Raw genomic sequence first — 21,266 nt, 5'->3', positions numbered from 1 at the left:
TGTGAAATGTGATTTTTAAGTTCCTGCTATTCTGCTAAGGTTTCTGTAGCACTACTCATATCAGATCAGTCTTATTCTTATCTCTCCCTTCAAATTGCTTTCCCATCAATAAACCTCCCTTACTCTTCAGATGATCACAAAAAAAAAAAAACAGGGAAGGTGGGCATCTGTGTATTCTGGTAGCTCTCTTATGGCTACTACTTTAAGAAGCATAGAGATACAGCACTCAAAATTTTCCTTTAGAACAGAAATAAATCCCTTATTTTCTGTTCTCAACACTGAAGGGACTGCTTGAAGGATCATATGTTTGATTAAAGAAATACCTCTTTCTGAAAGATAGAGAAACGATTCATGAAAGTTCAAAGAAGATATACAATCTTCAGAAAGATTAATGGCAAATAGCAAAAGACGTTCGTTATTTGTGCATGGACAGAGTACCCTCACCCACATAACCAGCTGTATATAAGACATAGACTACTACCCATGAAACTGAGGGTTAGCTCAAATATGCCTGCATTTTTATATTCCCTTATACTCAACAGAAGCACACAACTGCAGTTGAAAGAGTCTGAAGAGTCCTTTGAAACTTCCATTCAGAATACTAGTCATCATCTTTGCTACATGTAATGTTGATTAAGCAAATCTGACAAGTGAAAGGTTGTGGTAGGACACTGCCATTGAAGATAGAGTAACCAGACATGGCTTGTAGTTCTGATTATACACACAAACCTGCTTAATCCATCAATAAATAGTTAATATTAAAAATATCTCATCCTTTACTAAGAACAGAGACAGGGGAAACACAAGACAAGTTTCTGAAACTTAAAACCTTGAGCATGGTTTTTAAACCAATACTGCTTTTCTTCTCTGACTGACATGAGATGACCCAAGATGGCTGTTAAGGAAAAGAAAGGAAAAAAATTAGTTGAGACAGGCTGGAGCCTTTGTGTTTACCTGATGTCAGAGTCATCCTGCTTCCCCGAAAGCAAAATAGGGAAAAATCACACAGATGAAGAAAAAGAAAAAACAACAACAACAACAAAAAACATTTTCTCTCCAACCTACTCTATTGCAGAGGAGGGCAGCCCCACCATGTTTCATTCCATACTGTAAGCACATTCTCATAGTCAGCGATTATTTCAGTACAACACTGGCCAACAGAATAGGTCTGCTGCTTCTCTAAAATTATCAAATTTGTACCTATCTGATGGTGTAGTTCACTGTACACTATTGGCTTTTAAGTTACGGGTTCCTATAAAACACAGTCAGTAATTGCAAAGAAAATAAGAAATAAAGGGAAGTAAGGGAAAGGACAAAAAGATAAAAAGAAGAGCACAGATCTCACAATGCAAGTGACCATGGCATATCTCAGGCTGGGGAGATGTAATAAAAACGAAATCATTCTCCCTGTTTTGGTCTATTAATAGTTCCTTCCACAACAACACAAGCCTGACGACACCTCACACTATCCTGGTATATTGGGAAATAAAGTGTCTTTCCATATGTATTTCATTCATACAATCTCAATGTCAAATTAACCCCTCTGGAGGGAATGCAAGGCAGAAAAGCAGATGTTCTCATTGTTTACCAGTTTCAGCTGATCAGGTTTGGTTCATTCTCTTCTGATCTCTTCCTTGCCAGACATAATCTCAACATTGTTCTTAGGGCCTTATCAGCAGACTTTTTTGCTGAGCTATGTTCACTGTCCTTATGCATATGGCTAACCAATGGCAAATCTGCAGACTTAGTATCTTCTGCAATGAACACAGGAATAAATTACTGTGGCTCAGCTGATGTAAGGGGATTTGTTAGGCTACTGTGGCTCACCTCTCTATCTGAGTCAATTGTCTTTTTTTCAATTCAGGATTTGTAAGCAGTAAAAGTTGTATTTACCTCTTCTCCACTTCTTTCTTTACCTTCTCCATTTATTTAAAGATCTGTATCAGGACAAAGACTTTCATTTTCTTCCTCTGTTCATGTACAGAATCTTTCACAATGAATTTCTGATCTCAGGTGCAGATGTCTATTTATCCAGTCACTTCTGTGGTCCTCATAATTATTAAAAGTGTGAGCATGCAAAAGGAATAGAAAAATACAAAGGAATAGAAAAACAAACAAACAAACAAAAGCTTATTTAGATTGTGTAAGAAAAAAAAAAGGGGACATGAAATTATAATATAATTCATGTTTTCATTATTGTCAGTCATGACCAAACAGATTTCCTGTTAGAAACTGATCAGTTTTCAGGATATTTTTCGACATTGACTCTGAATACTGATTCCACTAAGTCTAGACCACAGTGAAAAGGCTACATACTAGTCAAGTTTTCCCTTCTTCTACAATTCCTCAAAATCTACCATCTTAAATATAAGTTTTTCTTCCTCTTTAGCCCATTGAACATCCTAGACCCTTATTTAGGCTCAGATTTAAGAAGGCAAATACATCCTTATTCTTTGACTCCATCACAATCCTGAACAACATTTAAGGTACAGTTAAGGCTATGATTAAGCCAAATCCTCATTTCTTGACCCAGACCTTGGACAGGTTCTTTGTTTGTTGAAAAAAAAAAAAAAAAAGGTAAAACTGCAGTAATTAGGAGACAATTTCCTCTTCAAAGGCCAAGCAGAATTTTCTATATACTAAAGACAGTAAAGACCAGAGATAATACTACAGACATGCAAAGAGAAAAAGAGAAAGAAGTACTGTTTAAAGGTAGTAAGTGCAGTAACACCACGTACAAATAACTATATCAGTAAGGAAAGCTCGGAAGAAAGGCTCTCTGTAACTGTTTCAGATGAAGAAAGGAGGCCAAGCTTCAACTATTTTTACATATTGTCAATTTGCAGCTCATCAGCAGGACAGTGCAAGGGAGGATTATGCAATTCCTTCAGGATGGTTATCCTGCGAGAAATGTAATTAGAAGGGCTCTGCTCGCAAAGCATGTCAGTCTGGAAAGGTTCCCTCAAAGGGAGATATCTACTACCAATCTTAAAAGTGGGTCAGGGTCAAGACATAAATAGAAAAAGAAAGAGGAGAAGTTACTACACAGTGAACAGGCTTTTTACCCATCTCTTGTATCCATAAGGATGGCAAGGGGAGAGAGAGAAAAGGCATCTCCCCTCTCACCGTAGGGTATCAAGGAGGAGCAAATAGGCTTGAATGCAGACGGTGGTTGTATCATCACACTGCAGACATCAAAAGCACCAGGAAGGATGCCACATATGTGAGGAAAACAGTGTCCCCCCTTTAAGAAAGGAGTTTTTGGTGCACTGCAGATCTGTCCTACAGCTGTGGCTTGTTAGAAGACAGCTCGGGTTGTCACATGTTGTTTCAATAACAGTATTCTCTGTGCCTTGTAATATGGTAGGCAACTAGATCGAAACTAAGTTGAAGGGTGGGATTACATCTCTTCAGAGCCAAACTGGCTTTGCATATATGCTCCTTGCAGCTGCCAGGTACCAGAGCACCTTGCAAAATGCTTAAGTTGGTCTTCTCTGGAGAGTACAAGGGCTGAGGAAGAAGTGCTGTGGTGGTCTCACAAAGCTCAGCTCCACCACACCACTCTCACTTCCCCTCCTCAACAGGATAGGGGGAGGAAGTATGATGAAAACAAGAAAAGCTCACGGGCTGAAATAAGAACAGGGAGATCACTCACCAGTTACTGTCACAGGCAAAACAGATTCAGCATAATGGAGATTAATGTAGTTGATAGCAGACTAGAGCAGTGTTGTGGTTTAGCCCAACAGGCAGCTGAGCCCCACACAGCCACTCATTCACTCTCCCTAGGTGGGAGAGAATCAGAAAGGTAACAGTGTGAGAACTGATGGGCTAAGATAAAAGCATTCACTAAGTAAAGCAAAAGCCACACGTGCAAGCAAAGCAAAACCAGGAATTCACTGGCTACTTCCCATTAGCAGGCAGGTGCTCAACAACTTCCAGGAGAGCAGGGCTCACCACGTGTAACAGCTTCTTGGGAAGACAAACACCATCATTCGGAACATACCCCCACTTCCTCCTTCTTTCCCAAATCTTTTATTGCTGAGCATGACACCATACGGCATGGGACATCCCTTTGGCCAGCCTGGGCCAGCTGTCCTGGCTGTGTCCCCTCCCAGCTCCTGGTGCACCCCCAGCCTCCCCGTTGACAGGGCAGCACGAGGAGCTGAAAGGTCCTTTATTCTGTGTAAGCACTGCTCAGCAACACCTAAAACCACCAGTGTTAATTTTAGAAAACTATCTCAGGCAACTCAGTTACCTCAAGCTAATTAAAACCACCTTCCCCCCAACCACCCTATTCCACCTCCTCCCCCTAAGTGGCACAGGGGAACGGGCAATGGGGCTGCAGTCAGTCCCTGACGCTTTGTCTCCACCGCTCCTTCACAGTCCCTCTCTGCCCCTGCTCCACATGGGATCCCTCCCACAGGATGCCGTCCTTCCCAAACTGAGCCTCCAGGGGCTGCCCATAGGCAGCAGCTCTTCAAGAACTGCTTCCACATGGGCAGTCTCCCTGCTGCCAAAACCTTACCACATAAGCCCAATACAGGTGCAGGTCCCGTGGTGCATCTATCCCAAATAAATGTAGATTGGGAAGACCAGTCCCCCCTTTCCAACTTCAGCTGTGTTTAATTTTTACCAAACACAAAAACAAAACAAAACAAAGCAAAAAAAAAGAGATTTCACTCCTATTATTCGAATATGGATATATTTTCAAGCTGAAAGGATAACGACCATTATTCTGTACTATGGGCCATTGCTTTTGATGACAGAAATAAAAGATGTAAACCAATCAAGTCATTTACTCTTGTAAATAGACCACAGCGTGGTAACAATAGCTGCTGCTATCCATTCATGAAGGTGCTTAGGATATAGACTTAATGAGCATGAACAGCAGCTCTATTGATGCAATAGATGGTCCTGCTACCAATTCATAAACTGCGTAGGATTTTGTCAAATGTGCTCCAGCAACAGACTTCGACGAGCCCATTGCAGTTTACAACATTGATAATAACAGGCATCCTCTTTTCAGGAGAGAAATCAGAAGGCATCTACACACTTACTGGCATATGCTGCAGTAATCATCTTTCTTCAACCATGTTTTGGTAATGAGACAGCTCTTCAAAGAACGGGAGCAGAGGTATGACCACTGTCATAGCACCACATTGTCTGTCTCAGAGGAGTGACTTCAATACTTATTTTCATCAGCAAAAGCCAGGCAGGCTGGACAGTCTCTTTTCCTCTTCACTACCCAATGTGCATAAACATAATCTCTTATCTCGTACATTCTGTGGCCAGCTACTCAAGTAGTTCAGAGACAGATGCTACATGGAAAACAGACAGCACAAACAGCCTTCCTGGCTAGGAGCATCCCATCTTCTCTTTAAAGGGAAAGGGTGAGCTGGACAGCACTACAGAAAAAGTAGCATTATTTTGGACCCAAAGCAAAAATCTACAGAAAAAAAAAAAATAGTCAAAACTTCCTGAAGATCTGCAAGGCTCTGAAGTTGGTAAATTCCACTGAGCTGTATACAGCTAAGAAGTGATCGGACTTATTTATTTATGTATTTTAAAGCAGAACAGGGAACACCCTGAGGAATTTGGTGACTTAAAATAGGAAAGAAACACCCACAGCCTGGTTTAGGTCTGAATCAATGCACTAATGAAAGCCCTGAAATTCAGAGTCCCCCTCAGAAATTAATTTTAGCAGATTAGCTACTGATTTATCTTTAAAATAGACACTAAGAAAAGAAAATCAAACACCACCCACTGCCTTTACTACATTATGTCAGATCTTCCACTCATCTCCCTTTCCCTTGGCTCTAAGATTTTCTATTGCCTGATTAAAGACAGAGGTGAGGAATTTTCCCATTATCACATGGATATTGCATCTGAAAGATGCAAAATGTCTGAAAACAAGCAGCCTTAAGCTAGTTACAAAACCTAAACTGAACACCTTCAGCTTATCTTTGTGCCAGGGACAGAATGGCACCTAGTTCACCTAACCTATTCCAATGTTTTGCATTTATATTTGCATGACCTTGTCAAATAGTCCTGCTAAAGTACATTCTCAATGTCTGTGTAGAATTAAGGGAGGGATAGATGAAGGCTTTGAAATGGTTTAAACAAAAATTTTTATCCACCTGATGCAAGTGTATGGGTCTGACAGCTCTACTGAGTAAGGTAAGTGGTCTGGATCGTTCATTGCTTCTCTGAACATCACAGGTGTCCAGCTTTATCTTTGATGCCATGTGAAGTCATCTAAAAAAAAAATAATCCTACGTGCTTATAGAAAATCCCAAGTTAATTTCTTTCTATCAAAACACGGCATCATGCACACAGATTTATCCCTGGCGGAGGATAAATGAGTGAACAAACCTCAAGAGACACATGTTGGTCTCAGTGCTCTGGTGGAAATCACTCAGACATCGACAGGGCAGAAGGTTGTATAAGGACAGAACAGCTGCTCTGGAAGAGCTTTCTTCTTGTAACAAAACATACTCCACTGCAATCCAGTCTTCTCTTGCTGCATTCATCTGCAGAGTAATTTAGTTTTTTCCCACCCTCTCAGCTGTAGGGGATTCTCTCTGCCTCTTGATGTGGAGGGGTTTGAGTGCCACATCTGACTGAGCCCTCTCAAATCCTTTCAGTCTGCATGGTATGGGCTGGAGGAAGAAGGAGAAAGGCAGAAGATAAATCTATCTGTGGATAAGTGGATGGATACATAGATGCATACGTAAGAAGCAAATCTATTAGATACTCAAAATTTTGGAAATACTCTGGATTTTTTTCCATCTAGCATAAAAAGTTACATATTAATATTGAAATAATATATACCTTAGCCACATTCCACCAAAAAAAATGCATTTACTTGTCTGCAGCTTTATATTTTAAACATTAAAGTGAAAGATTTGAGACTTATTTTGAAGCTGATGTTCTAAAGCTTGCCTCTATTTCAGTCAGGAAACTTTCAGTCTCCTTTTCTTGCTGCTTTAAATACAAATTTCTCTTCATAGTTGCAAAAATAAGGCCATAGAAACATAAGAATAGCACTGTTTGGTAAGACCAAAGTTCATCTAGAACATTATTGTGTTTCTCATAATGCTTAATAGTAGATGCCTTGTGACCATGTAAAATAACCGAGGCAGTGTTGTTGATCCTGCACTCCTAGCTTCCAGCTGGATGTTTTTTTAGAGACTTTCTGAGCTGGAAAAAGCATTCCCATTACCACATGTGATAGTCTTCAGAGGCCCTTTTTCCTGTACCCAAACATTTTTAACACATTTAAATCTATATTTGGCATCTCAATCATTCTTCAGTAATAAAACCTATGGTATGCCTATTAGGCATTAGAATTAAAAAATTACTGTGTTAAGCTTCTTTACATTCTTCTGAAATAGAATAAACAAACAAATAAAAAAAAATCTTTTTTCAATTCAGCTTCTTCACAGCACTCATGATTGCAGGCTACTCTATCATGTTTTCCCTTCAGCCATCTCTGATGCTCAAGCATTTTTACCCTTTTTCATTTTCCTCGCATAGCATTTTTTGGTGTTTCTAAGCATCCTCATGACCCCTTTTTCTACTGTTTCAGGGTCTAAACATCTCCTTTCAAAGAAGGGACCATTGATATTCAGGATGTGGGCAAGCCATAGATTTATACAATGCCATAATGATATGTTCCAATTCTTCATTCCTTTTCTAATGCATCCTATGATTTTTTTATTATTATTTTTTTTATTTTTTGACTGTTGCCAAGTATTGGTTTGAGTTTTCCAAAGAACTGTAAAGATCCAACTACAAAGTTGTGGCATTTTTGCACAAAAAGTCCTTGCTCTGGTTTTGTCCCATTTTAAGTTTCCCGATTTTAGTAGGAATATTTCAGAATATACAGACTATACTAGAATAAAAAAGACAGGCCTCTGCATAAATTCTACAAATCTCTTTGGGATGAAGACTGTCATGTGAATGTGCTGCATTTAAACTGTTTGAGGCAATTTAAAGAACAAACTCAATCCCAAGCCTGTAATCAGATCCTGAAAACATCCATATATACAAGATCATTCTCTGTACTGCAGGCTTCAATTGTTGAACATCACTGAAGAATGAATGGCTTTTATTACAAAAAAATGAAGGATGAACAGGGATACAGCCCTACTGTACTAAGCAAAGATGAACAGATAGTTCTTGCTGCAAGGAACATCTGATCCTAATATTAGAGAAGGAAATAGAAAGATGAGAAAGGGAACAATACGAACATATACAAGTCGATGACATGATATTCTGTCAGTAGAAATGGTTGGAGTTTTACAGGGAGAACAAAACCCAGGCAGGGGCATGGCAATAGAGAGAGCAGCTCGACTACAGGAATAAAGAAATGGTCAGAGAGACTGGGGTGAAGGTAGACTAAAGTGAAAAGACCATTTGAGAAAGGGGCCTGGATTTCACAGCTGATAGGGAAGGGAGGACCAGGAGTTACAAGTAGGTATCACAACAGCCCATACTGTCATAGGGCAAGGAAGTGCTGCTGTTATCTTTAACCCTTAAACCAGTGGGACCACTGAAGCTTTGAGAGGCAAAGTAGACATGTCCCATATCCCCTGAGGCTCTCTTTAACCTCAGAAGGCCGATAAGCAGAATCTATATCTATTTGGTTTCTTTTTCCCTGGCAGAGACACAAAGCATGCTCATTCTTCCAGATCCTGCCTTCCAAGAGAGTGGGAGGAAAAGGATTGCTCTGCAGCACTGAGCAACAACAGTTGTTCCTGCAGAGGCAGGAGACCATGATTCGCACCTTCCCTGTCAATTTAAAATGTTATTCTTGTCCAGTTCTGTCTATTTTTCCCTACAGTGTGCTTAGAGAAGGCTTTTAGGGGAAACAGTCCATCAGATCTGTCTTTCCTATACCAGATGAGCATATTTTGAGGATGGAAGGTATCTACATTCAATATTCTGAACTCCTGCACATCTCAGTGAAGCCTCATGAGGATCTGGCAGCTCCAGGAAAGAAACCTGGTCTGCTGGCAGTGCAGACCTTGATGAGCACTCTGAAGGAAGGGGGCTGCTGCTAGAGCTGGGTATCGCTTTTCAGGTGTCCTGCAGGGAGCAGAGTGCTGCTTCTTTACTGCTCTGGGATCACTCTGGCAATTTATGAACAGAGAGAAAGTTTTGCAGAATTTGGTCCTACTTTATGTTATACTACAGCAAAAGCTGTCTTTTACCTGCTTTTTCTGCACAGTCCTGCAATCCTGATTAGGCATCAGATCAGCCATTTAGCAAATTCCTTGCTATGCTGACCAGCTGCACTTGGTGTCACAGCTCATTTGGTAAAGAGGAAACTGTGTTTTTGCACCTCAGCCAAGGACAGAAAAGGTCCATCTAAATAAAGTCAGGCAACCGAGAGGCTGGTGAGATGGTGAACGCTTCACCTTCACTGTCACTCCGACCTCTTCCCCTTGTTCTTACCTAAAACTCCTGGAACATCCCGACTGTAGGGGAAGAATGAATCAATAATTCACAGAATGAGGGAAAACAGTTCAACTTGCTTTTAAATCTGTCTTCTCAGAAGTCTCTCCTTGTGATAAAATAGACAGGCACATGATATTGGAGAAGTACTGAGACAGTTTTAGCTTCCCTCCCCCTGCTGTTCTTCCCTATGTTTAGGAATCTATACTTTGATTGGTAACGATATACATATTTGCTATTATTCGTTTGGTGAAGTGAAGAGATTAGGCATACCAGAAGGCTATTAAATTCAGTTCACAACTTATTTATTTCATTTTCTTCTTTCTTTAATTGATTTTTACCTTCTTGTTCTAAATCTACTCCTTTGACCTTGTGAATCTTTCCCTGACACAATATTCCATAGCCCCTCCAGCTTCACTTTAATCTTTTGTTTATCTTACTATGTATAGCATTAAAGGGCAGAGAACGGAATGAGAGAAAAATATGATAATGACCACACTTCTTCACTGGGGCCTTTTTTGTCCCCACTAGCGCTAGATTTATTTGGAAACCAGCTTGAGTTTTCCAAGCTACTTGTAGCCATAAGATTTAGCTCTTCTCCAGCCCTTTTCCTCCACGGATCTGAAAGTGCTCTACAAATGTCAATTAATTAAGTTGTCTCTATACAGAAAGTTTCATAATACTCCTTTTAAAATTATAAAAATAAGACACCAATAGTGTTGTTTATCTCCAAATATGTTAATGGTAAAATTAATTAATTATTTTACGATATTAGTGGTAAAATTATTACTAGAACCCTGGAATCTCTCAGACCTTATCTTTTAATGAACTGCACTCATCTCCATTACCTAGAATGGGATGTTGTCTCTCCCATAATTTTTAAAAAGACTTCCCCACTTCCTTCCCCAAAACAATAGAAACATCTCCCTTTTCCTCATAAATAAATAAATAAAATAAAGTAAAATAAAATAAAATAAAATAAAATAAAATAAAATAAAATAAAATAAAATAAAATAAAATAAAATAAAATAAAATAAAACAAATCATGTCCCCATTTCTAAGGGGACTTAATCTTTAACTGTTCTCCGCTCTTTTCCAAGGCCTTTCTGTTTACTAGACCAGACAAACAAAATCATGCTGTACTAAAAAAAACAGAGCAGGGAAACCAATGCATAAAAATCCTGAGTATCTGAAAAAATGATCTTTTACCAGTCCGAATCACAGGACACCTGTGGTGTCAGGTGGCTTCTTCTGTGCAGAGAAAATAAAACCTTAGAAATAAAAATATTCACGCAACATACCTGAATTCACTGGGGATATTTTCTTTGATGCAGAAAATAAAAACATGGCAATTCCCATTTCCTTCCTTGGTGAGTAATTCAACCACCCTGCTCTTCTCACACTTTCATCTTCACTCCTTACAGTTGTGCTAATTTGGCCTGTGGGTATCAGCAGAGCAGGTATGAGGCATGGGGTCTGGACAGGCTGTATCTCCTGTGTAGTCTATTCCTTTTCATTAATGACAATTTGGGTTTAAATGGAAGGACATTTGGTGCTATCTTAATAGGAAAGATGAGATGCATCCAGCTTTCTCGCTCAGATCTAAGGGCTCAGAATCGCTTTTCTCTCTACCCCAGTACAGACTGCTTTAAGCTGCTTACTCTTAGATTAGCAAAACTATCTTAGTACACGTAGCTTCAATTTACACAGGCAAACAAAATGAATAATATCGTGAAGACAGAGCACGTCCCTTACCCAATTTTTTAGCTATTATGACTGCCTCTCCAATCTGCTTAATGACTGTGGAGCACAGGTGGAAGATGCAGCCTGGGAATGTAGATTATCACCACATACAGCCACGTAAATCTCTTTATGTATCTCGAATCGAATCCTCCAGCTAGCTGTGCTCTCAGTCTACCTTCTCAATTTCACTTGAGAGAAGGCAAAGGACATAGGGAAGGAGAGCAAAACCCAGGCTGAACCATATAGCCTACAGCACCCTGTGGTCTAGTTCCTTCCTTTCATTTTGTGTGCTGCAATGCGTAGCTTTGTAGGAACTCACCACTGCCTTGATACATGAAAAATACATCCGATGTAAATTTATGCCACTCGCACTTAGTTTTATTTATTTCCTCTTGCACAGCATCTTTAAAAGCATTGCCAAAGAAATGAGAACATCAGGACTACAGCTGATGGCACAACACAGGAAAATCTGTGTTCAAAACCAATGTCAAGTGGATGTGATTTCAAGGAGACTTCAGAGGCTCGTGCTTACAGCAGTCTCCTCCCTGTGCTTCTAGGCAAGGAGCAATGTGCACCACATCCAGTGCCTCACTGAGGGTCGTCCCTCCTCCATTACACTTCTTACATGTCTTGCTTGACTTTATTAATTTTGTACGTCAATAACTGACTTAAAAATAAACAAAAACAAACAAACAAAAAACACCAAAAAGAAAGAAACAACTTTACAGTAAACCTTTACAGAGGATGCCACCTCCACACATCTGTTTGAACATGAATAATCTCACACAAGAACAAACCCCGATGATCTGCAACAGATCCTATATTGGGAAGATTTCAGCAAAGCCACTAGGAATGACTCCTGTGACTAGACCTTGGTTGGTTATTCAGATAGGTCCAGTTTTACGGTCTGATTCAATGTTTCTGCAATCAGTTCTGCTGCCATTGGTTTCCGCATGACTGTTTAAAGCAGTCCTACACAAAATGAATGTGCCCTCTCTTTTGCTGTCCCTTGTATATGCTGCAAACAAAACTAATCTGTCCCTCATATTACTCTGTTTTTGTCCTTTGCTAGGGACAGTCTTTTTTTCTTTGATACATCCTGTGCAGTGTCTGCTCTGAGGATTCAGATACAAATTCAGGGAGATGAGATCCATGGATCCAAAGGCATTCAGGATTCATTTTATTCTGTTAAACATAGCCACTTCCACCCACAACAGTCACCCCAGGATTCCTTCATAGTCAACAGGGAGAAACAGGCATATTTATGAGAGAATTTATCTCATCAGCTTTAGCAGATGTCTAAAATAGCTCAAATGAAATGCAGACTAAAAGAGCCCATCTCTCTCCATTGATTAGAGAGGAAGCCTGAGGGTTTAGCTCAGATATAAATGTCAACATTATAGGCATCAAGATAGGTGAGATGAATCTCCAATTAACCTACCATATATATAAGACAGGTAGAAATAGAAAAGAGAAATAGGAATATGGAGGCATTTATGAACAGGTACATAAATGAACAGTGCCAGACCAGGCGTAGACCTCAGGCCTTTCCCATTTCAGCCTAGTTCCTTCGACTGTTTCCCTGCAACTTCCAATTCTTGTACAGTGCAAGTGCAAGAGAACACTCACAAAACTCAGTACATAAATTTATACACATAGAATTAACATTTGTATACACTTAATTTACATTTTAATTTAAGCCTCACTGTTTTTTGACCCAGAGAGTTTCTATTCTCAGAGGTCAGCAAAAACAGTAGTTGGAGATAAACAAATCCTGACTCTAGTTCAGTGAATAAGAGTTCTTTTTCTCCTCTCAGTTTTTCCATCCTTACAACCCCAGAGGCCACTAATGTAATTTCTCCTTTCAAGTATGAATTCAAAGATGAAAATTTTACTAGCAATTTATGTCATTGGTTGGGATTGGTCGTGATTTTAACAATGAATGTGTGAGCTGACATAGGGTACATTGACTCACTCCCCTCCAAGAATGTGAAGACTGATTGCACCACTAAATAAATAATGACCTTGGATTTCCTCAGGTGATACTTAACACTCAGGTCGATGAATATTCATAGTCATTAAAATAAATGTGCTTATATAGTAATCCAATCTGTTCACATCTTTATGAAAATATCCCATACAAATTGATGTTGGGATTTTGCAATGAAGTTTGACCCTAAATACTGCCTCCTGCTAGTAAGGTTAGCAAAATTGAACCAGAAAATCATTGCTTCCAAAAACTCTTAAGGGGCCTTGGTTCCCAGAACCAGTTGGTACCAATCCTGTGCCTATCATCAGTAAAAAATAATCCCCATGAGAAGAGACAGCCAAAACCTTCCACCACCAAAAGGCAAACACACCTTTCCTCAGCTCCATGTCCTGATCCACTTGCATTCAGAAGTGAGGGCTACATGCTAGTAAAAAACTGCACGCAAGAAGGGGGGAAGAATTTGATTGTCCTGTAAATCATTCTGAATGCTCCCACTGTGCAGTGTAATTACATGCCCAAGTGGCAGTATTTTTTCATCCACTGAGGATGGGATTCATCTTCAGATGAAGATACATAATATTGTGTGTCTACATGGAGAAGTCCATATGTGAAATGTGCAATTCAGGTCCCATCAGTCAATTGGTACCTAGTCAGTATAAACTGATATAATCTAGTTAGTGCAGCTTGAAGGGTGATTCAATTTATCCAAAATCTTACACCTAGAGTGTCCACTGAAGCAAGGCTTTATGGTGACCCCAGCTGTATTTCCAGATCCTTTGTGGGTTGTGTGTCATACCTGCCATGTGTGACTTATGTAAGGCTACAAGTAATCATTTAAAAGGTGAAACAGGACTTGATTATCTGTACAAAGAACCACATGTTCTGGCTACATCCATACAGCTAAACCTTCTTAGTGTCCGAAATACCACCATGCTGGGCTATCTGAAATAGACCCTGGCCTGTTCCAAGTCTCATGAATTGTCTGAAGCAATTCTGGTTTCTTCAGCCAAAACACTGGCAGGGGCTGCTTTGACAATTGAATGTGATGGATAATTGAGCTGTAGAGTCTGTGTGTGCCCATGTCCTAGCACTGCTTAAATTACTGGAAAAGGTGTAACCTACTTGTTTAATTGTTAGGCCTGTATGTCTCATGTACCTTAATCAGCTGCGTAGATTCCTGTGGTTAGGTATCATTTCTATCCATTTTAAGTGAACTATGGGCATCATGATGCTGGCCTTGCTTGCAAAAGCTAGTGCTGCATACATACATATTAAAAGCATTAGAACTGTAACAGCAGGATCAGTCTTATACATAAATGCTCCAACTGTCATGGGAGGCATCTCCAGGCCTCCTGGGAAGACTCTTTCCCAAGTGGTTGAGAAAAGGACAGTATCCCAACAGATCATGTACTGGATGTCACATCAGTCAGGAGGTGAAGGTTAGGCTGCAATGCTAAGCTGCAACTGGTCTGGGTGTCAGGCTGCTCAGAGCACATCATGAACCTGGCCTCCAGTAGAGAAATTGCAGCTGGGGATCTTGGATCCAGGGAGGAAACACAGGCTATGTGACTCAGGAGGAAGTAAATTAAAAAAAAAAAAAAAAGAAGATCAAGCTGTATTTTTTTGTGATATCTTGTCTTTCAGACAGCTTTTATGTTTTTTGGAATCTGAAGATAACTTTTATTTCAGCTATTGAACTCCAGTCCCAACTAAGTTCATTGTTATTTTCACTTAAATTCAATTGTTTCTCCCTCATTTGTACTCAGTCCCTTGATAGCAGCTACTGAAGAATTTATCAATTTTTTTTTTTTTTTAAGGTGAATATTAGAATTGCCTGCTGTAATAACTGCTCTTCTAGCTACCTTGTCACAGCTGACTAGGCACCTGTCAAGCCAGTCACAAATCCAAATCCACCACATATTCTCTTCCTCCAGCTCTATTTACATACATGTGCATAGGTGATTTTGCAGGCTTTACATGCAAATTCAAAATGAGACTATTATCTCAGACCGCAGAGTGACCGGTGAGCCTTCTTCTAAGATGCTACAGTCCCAAAGGTAGTTTAATCACAACTTTGCTCTGTACAATGAAACGCAATTATTTTACAGCTAACCAGTTTCAGGAAGGCTTAAGGTAGTCTGAAGCAGAGACAGCGCTGGGCTAGCATCTAACACAGGGGGATTTAAAACTGATGTGCCTACAGACATTACCTATACTCACTAATACAGGTAGATCAGTTGAGCGGAATGACTTTGGCATTCTTCCTTGTGTAAAAGGCTGTGGTTATTTTCCAGCTGCTACTAAAAAGAGCAAATCCCTTCCCTCTTGCCTTCTCCACTAGGAGCTGAACATAGTAACATGGACATCAGGACAGGAGACCCCCCTAGCCAGACCAGATCTCTTTGGAGGAGATCTCCCCACATCCACCAGCTCTGCTCTTGTAGCCCTGAGCCTCAGGAGCCAAACCCCCAGAGAGGCAGGGATGCATTCAGGACCTGACACCAGATGAGAGCCTGCAGCTGGAAATAAGAAATGAGTGCAACAGGGATTTGTATTGGAAAGAGGGTTGGAGAGAGCAAAAATACTTTCTTCGGTGATCTTCTCACTTCATTACATATCCTGAGTTCAAAACTTCCAGCTCCTTCCAGGAGAGCAGGACTGCACATTTATTGATTTAAAAATAGAAGGACAAAGGGGTGCACAAGTCTTTTCCAGTAAACTACTTAATGAACTAAGTCCCTTTCTTCTTCATAAGTTATGCAGACTGATTTTCATACCTTAATCATTACTCAGGGAGTGCCTTGTGACAATATTTTTCACTCCAGGGATTACTTGAAAATTATTTGACTCATCTATTGTTTTAAACATTTAGTCTATATAATGTGCTGCTGGTTCCTTATCCCAACACGACATAGCTTTAGCTTCTCAGTGGAAGCATTCACAACCCTTGCCTGAATTTTAGAGATGGCTGCACAAAAATTTCTGATAACACCCATGCAAGTGCAAGTCTTTGAAGTATATACTACTTTCCCTTTTCACAAAAGTGGTAGAAGGGAAACAACTGCAAACAATTGCAAAGGTTCTTGGCCAAATTCAAACAAAGGTTGAAGTACACTCGTGGGTTTTCTGCACTAACTTCTCCTTTCTGTAGCATTTGGTACAGCTCACTTGTTATACTAAGGGGTCAGAGCCTGAGGGGAAACCTCTAAAATACTTCATAAATCCATGGATTACCCAACTTTTCTGGAAAATTTGAGCAGTTTGTCTGTAAAACATTTTAACAGAGGTGACCTCCATCTATCAAATGTGAATTGTTTCTCTACTTTGAGATGTCAATACCCAAACAATTTGAGGGGAGAGAAGTTTAAGGGTGTATATTATAAGCTTTCTCCTCCTGGCTGGAACATGAGTGTCCAAGAGTAGCACGTCACTGCAACATAGGTCTCCCACCAGTCCTACCAGTGCTGTGCATGCAAACAAAGACAAGTGATCTCTGCACTGAAGGGATAATAAAACAGGGTAATTTGATGCAGAAGTGAGATTATAAATAATTACTTCATTATCCTTCATTCCATATATCATTGCCACTCCTTGATAAAACTAGCTTTAAAGGAGCACTGAAACATTTAATGTACACAGAGACTACTGATAATCCTGTAAAAACATCTTAGGCAGTATGCCGAGGCCTAAGAAGAATTTAGACATAAGGAAATGCATTTCTTGGTGCCCTTCCTGCATCTGTTGGTGTTCCTTTGCTCTTCACGCTTGTTCTTCTGTAAGATTTCAAAACCACTTTGCCATTTCAGTATTTTTGTATTCATACAAACACATAAATCTGAGTATCTGTCACTTAGGCTCCCTGGAGCCTGTAATAATATTCTTTTCAAATATGAACAAAGAGCCTAATATTTCCATAACTAACACGTTCCACCTGACTGTTCTCTGATGGACAGCAAAACAAAACGGTGTTATCCATTTGTAAATAAAGCACCTTTGGGATTTCTTACAACTTACTCCTCTCAGGAGGTATTGTCTGTAAATATTCACATAGCTGCATTGATCTCCTTACTTTCTTTCATCATAAGACCCATAAGACTTCACATATCTGGCCACTCATGTCTCCTGTTTATTTCGTTTCTATCTACAGACCAGTACTGTTTTATTTCTACTTTCTGCAATTATCTGTGCCCTGTGTGTTTGCTGCCTTCTGCTTCAGCTGCAAACTCTCAGGGTAAGAAAAGGCAGGGGGTTGTTCCAAGCATGTAAAGTACAGCTCAGCAAAAGACCCCAAATGGGATGCCTGCATGATACAGTAACATAAGTAATAGCTAGTGTTTGGTTCTACTTCATTTTCCACATTTGCAAAATGTGAATGGACTCAAGAACATAACTAGAAGTTTCACAATGATGCTTTCCTGTTGTGACCTACCAAACACTGCTTAATCCTGACCTGATAATACCCCTTAACTATCATCTCAGGGCTCTCATGGTTAAGTTGGTTGCTCAGCTCTTTTTCTAGGGAGTATCTGACAGTCCTTTTTCTTTGTATCTTCATCTCAAGGCCAGTACCTTACAGCTGGGATTACACTATTAGCAAGACTGTCAGTGCCACTTCATAGGGAAGACTCCAGTACAATCTTAATTTTTTATGCAGTTTAGTTGCAAAGGCCTTGCAAGATGATTCTTGCAAATCAAAAGGACAGAAAAGATTCAGAACACACTTGCATCTTATTAAGCAGCAGAAAATCTAACCACAATGCACAAAATCTCAGGAAATTAGGCTTCATTAGTTTCACTAATCACAGGAAAACTTATAAAATGCAGATTGTCTGTATTTTTGTGCTATCCACATTTATATGAAGTTACCAGAACTCACCTGGGGCCTCATAAGGGCAGAGCAGAGGGGGACAATCACCTCCTGCTGGCCACCCCTCTGTTGATGCATCCCAGGATGCAGTTGGCCTTCTGGGCTGCAAGAACACACGCTGCTGGCACCTGACAAGCTTTTCATCCACCAGAACCCCCAAATCCTTCTCTGTGGGTTTCCTGTCAATGAGTTTTTCTCCCAGTCTGTACTCATGTCCAGAATTGCCCCGACCCAGGTGCAACACCTTGCACTCGGACTTGTTGAACCACATTAGGTTCACATGGTTTACATGGACCCACTTCTCCAGCCTGTCCAGGTCCCTTTGGATGCCATTCCTTCCTTCTGTAGTATACTAAAAAAAAAAAAAAAAAAAAAAAAAAAACCCTTTACCTCTATATTCTTTCTTTTCTTATATATACAGTAACTCTGTATATAATCTCTCAGTCCTGTTTACGACAGACTTACAAATGATCTTCAGAAACGTGCCTAGAAAGACATCATACTGTATTGGATGTAAAAAATAATAGTATCAATAGAGACACAGAGATCAGAAACATAGTAATTTTCCCCATATCTCATTCCAGCTTGCCACTAGCTTTTGTGCTATAACTACCTGTCTTTCTATCTCTATAAACCACAGGGGCTACAAATGTTATTACTTCTATTCTGATTAAGAATCCCTCTCTGCTCAGATACAAACCATCTTTTCCTTTGAAATTGTCTAATCAGATAACATAATTAAGTTAAATTTGGAGCAGTTTCCAAACTCTGCTGAGCTTGAAGCTCTCTGATTCTGCTTCAGCACCAAAGGCCAGTGACTCAAAAAGCCTTGTGTACTTTTCCAGTTGCCAATATGAATTCTAAAAAATGGTATTTCATCTCTTTGTAAATTTTGTCTAACTATCTTTGAACTAGAAATGTATAATAATTCATTTCCACCAGACACTGTCTGATTTTCAGCTCTGTGCTCCTTATAAGGACTAAAAAAATGTATGAAGCTTCCTCTTCAGAACTGCATAATTGTAAAAGTAAAGAAACCAAACCCTGCTTTACTAAAGAAACAGAAAGACACATGGGGAAGAGGATATATGTTTTACCTGGAATTTTCTACCTTTCTGTACTCACACACAATGGAAGACAACGCAGCAAGAAGGCCAAGAGGAAAAACAGGGTGATAGAAGACTTTTTCAGTACATTTTTCATAGAATCATAGAATATCCTGAGTTGGAAGGGACCCATAAGGATCATCAAGTCCAACTCCTGGCACCACACAGGTCTGCCCAAAAGTTTAGACCATGTGACTAAGTGCACAGTCCAATCGCTTCTTAAATTCAGACAGGCTTGGTGCAGTGACTGCTTCACTGGGGAGCCTGTTCCAGTGTGCAACCACCCTCTCAATGAAGAACCTCTTCCTGATGTCTAGCCTAAACTTCCCCTGCCTCAGCTTGACACCGTTCCCACGGGTCCTGTCAACTTGCTGTCAACCACAACCCCCAAATCCCTCTCTGTGGGGCTGCTCTCCAGCGTCTTGTCGCCCAGTCTGTACATATAGCCAGGGTTGCCCCGTCCCAGGTGCAGAACCCGGCACTTGCTTTTGTCAAACTTCATGTGGTTGGTGTTCGCCCAGCTCTCCAGTCTGTCCAGATCTCTCTGCAAGGCCTTTCCACCCTCATCCGAGTCTACAACTCCTCCAAGTTTGGTGTCGTCGGCAAATTTGCTCAAAACACCTTCTAGTTCTAGTCCTACATCCAAATCATTTATAAAAACATTGTAGAGGACTGGCCTTAAAATGGAGCCTTGAGGGACCCCACTAGTGACCATCCGCCAGCCAGATGTGGCCCCATTTACCACAACCCTTTGAGCTCTGCCCATCAGCCAATTGCTCACCCATCGTATGATGTTTTTGTTTAGCTGTATGCTGGACATTTTGTAGTAGGATTCTATGGGAAACCGTGTCAAAAGCTTTGCTGAAGTCCAAAAACATCACATCAGCTGGTTTCCCTTGATCGACTAGATGGGTGATCTCATCATAAAAAGAAATCAAATTTGTTAGGCAGGACCTACCCCTCATGAACCCATGTTGGCTGGGACCAATGACTGCATTGTCCCCCAGGTGCGCTTCAATAACTTCAAGGATCATCCTCTCCATAATTTGACCAGGCACTGACGTGAGACTGACAGGCCTGTAATTGCTAGGGTCTTCTTTTTTACCCTTCTTGAAAATTGTCAGAACATTTGCCAGCTTCCAGTCCAATGGGACCTCTCCAGATTCCCAAGATCATTGAAAAATAATTGAGAGAGGTCCCGCGATGACGTCAGCCAGCTCTTTATATACCATGGGATGACTTCCATCCGGACCCATGGACTTGTATGGATCCAGGTGGAGCAGCAAATCCCGCACACGTTCAGGGTCGGTTGGGAGTTTGTCTTTCCCACCATCATGGTCCTCCAGCTCAGGGTACCCTGGGTCCCGAAGCCCATCATCAGCGTTGAAGACAGAGGCAAAGAAGGCATTAAACGTCTCTGCTTTGCCTATGTCATTGTCTGTGAGGAGAGCCTCCCCATCTAGTAGCGGACCTATGTTTTCTTTGGTTCTCCTTTTTCTGTTCACATATCTAAAAAAACCTTTTTTATTGTCTCCCACAGACATGGCCAGCTTCAGCTCTAGTTGGACTTTGGCCACACTACATACTTCTCCCTACATACATGAACAGCATCCGTGTATTCCTTCCTCGTCACCTGACCCTCCTTCCAGCAGCTGTACACTTTCTTTTTTTGCCTAAGCTCCAGTAGAAGTTCCTTGGTCAGCCAGGCCGGCCTTCTGCTCCGCTTGCCTGACTTCCGATATTTTGTAATCGCCTGATCTTGTGCTTTTAGGAGGCAGTGCTTAAAGACTGACCAGCACTGATGGACGCCAATGTCTTCAATAGCAGTTTCCCAGGGGACCTTGCTGACTAGTTCCCTGAGCAGCCTGAAGTCTGCTTTCCCCATATCCAGGGCTGAAGTTTTGGTGGCAGTTTTCCTTCTGTCACCATAAATTCTAAACTCAACCACTTCATGGTCACTATGACCAAGACGGCCGCCAATTGCCACGTCTCCCACAAGACCCTCTCTGTTCTCCAGCAACAGATCTAGGAGGGCACCTTTCCTAGTTGGCTCTCTTAGCACCTGCACCAAGAAGTTATCATCTAGGTGCTTTATGAACCT

The 21,266-nt window shown here is 40.7% G+C and overlaps 1 long non-coding RNA gene across 1 annotated transcript; it reads right to left on the bottom strand.

The window, feature by feature from the left end:
- Positions 1-1,806: 1,806 nt before the first annotated feature.
- LOC308191955 lies at positions 1,807-10,899 on the bottom strand. The gene is made up of 3 exons (XR_013948416.1): positions 10,761-10,899; positions 3,656-3,782; positions 1,807-2,041 (listed from the first exon to the last, which is right to left on the bottom strand). It is a non-coding gene; the product is annotated as an uncharacterized lncRNA (long non-coding RNA).
- Between the last annotated feature and the right edge of the window lie 10,367 nt (positions 10,900-21,266).

Source organism: Anser brachyrhynchus, assembly GCF_964034855.1.
Source record: "Anser brachyrhynchus genome assembly, chromosome: 3".
Taxonomy (NCBI): Eukaryota; Metazoa; Chordata; class Aves; order Anseriformes; family Anatidae; genus Anser; species Anser brachyrhynchus.
This window is presented reverse-complemented; position numbering and strand designations above follow the sequence as displayed.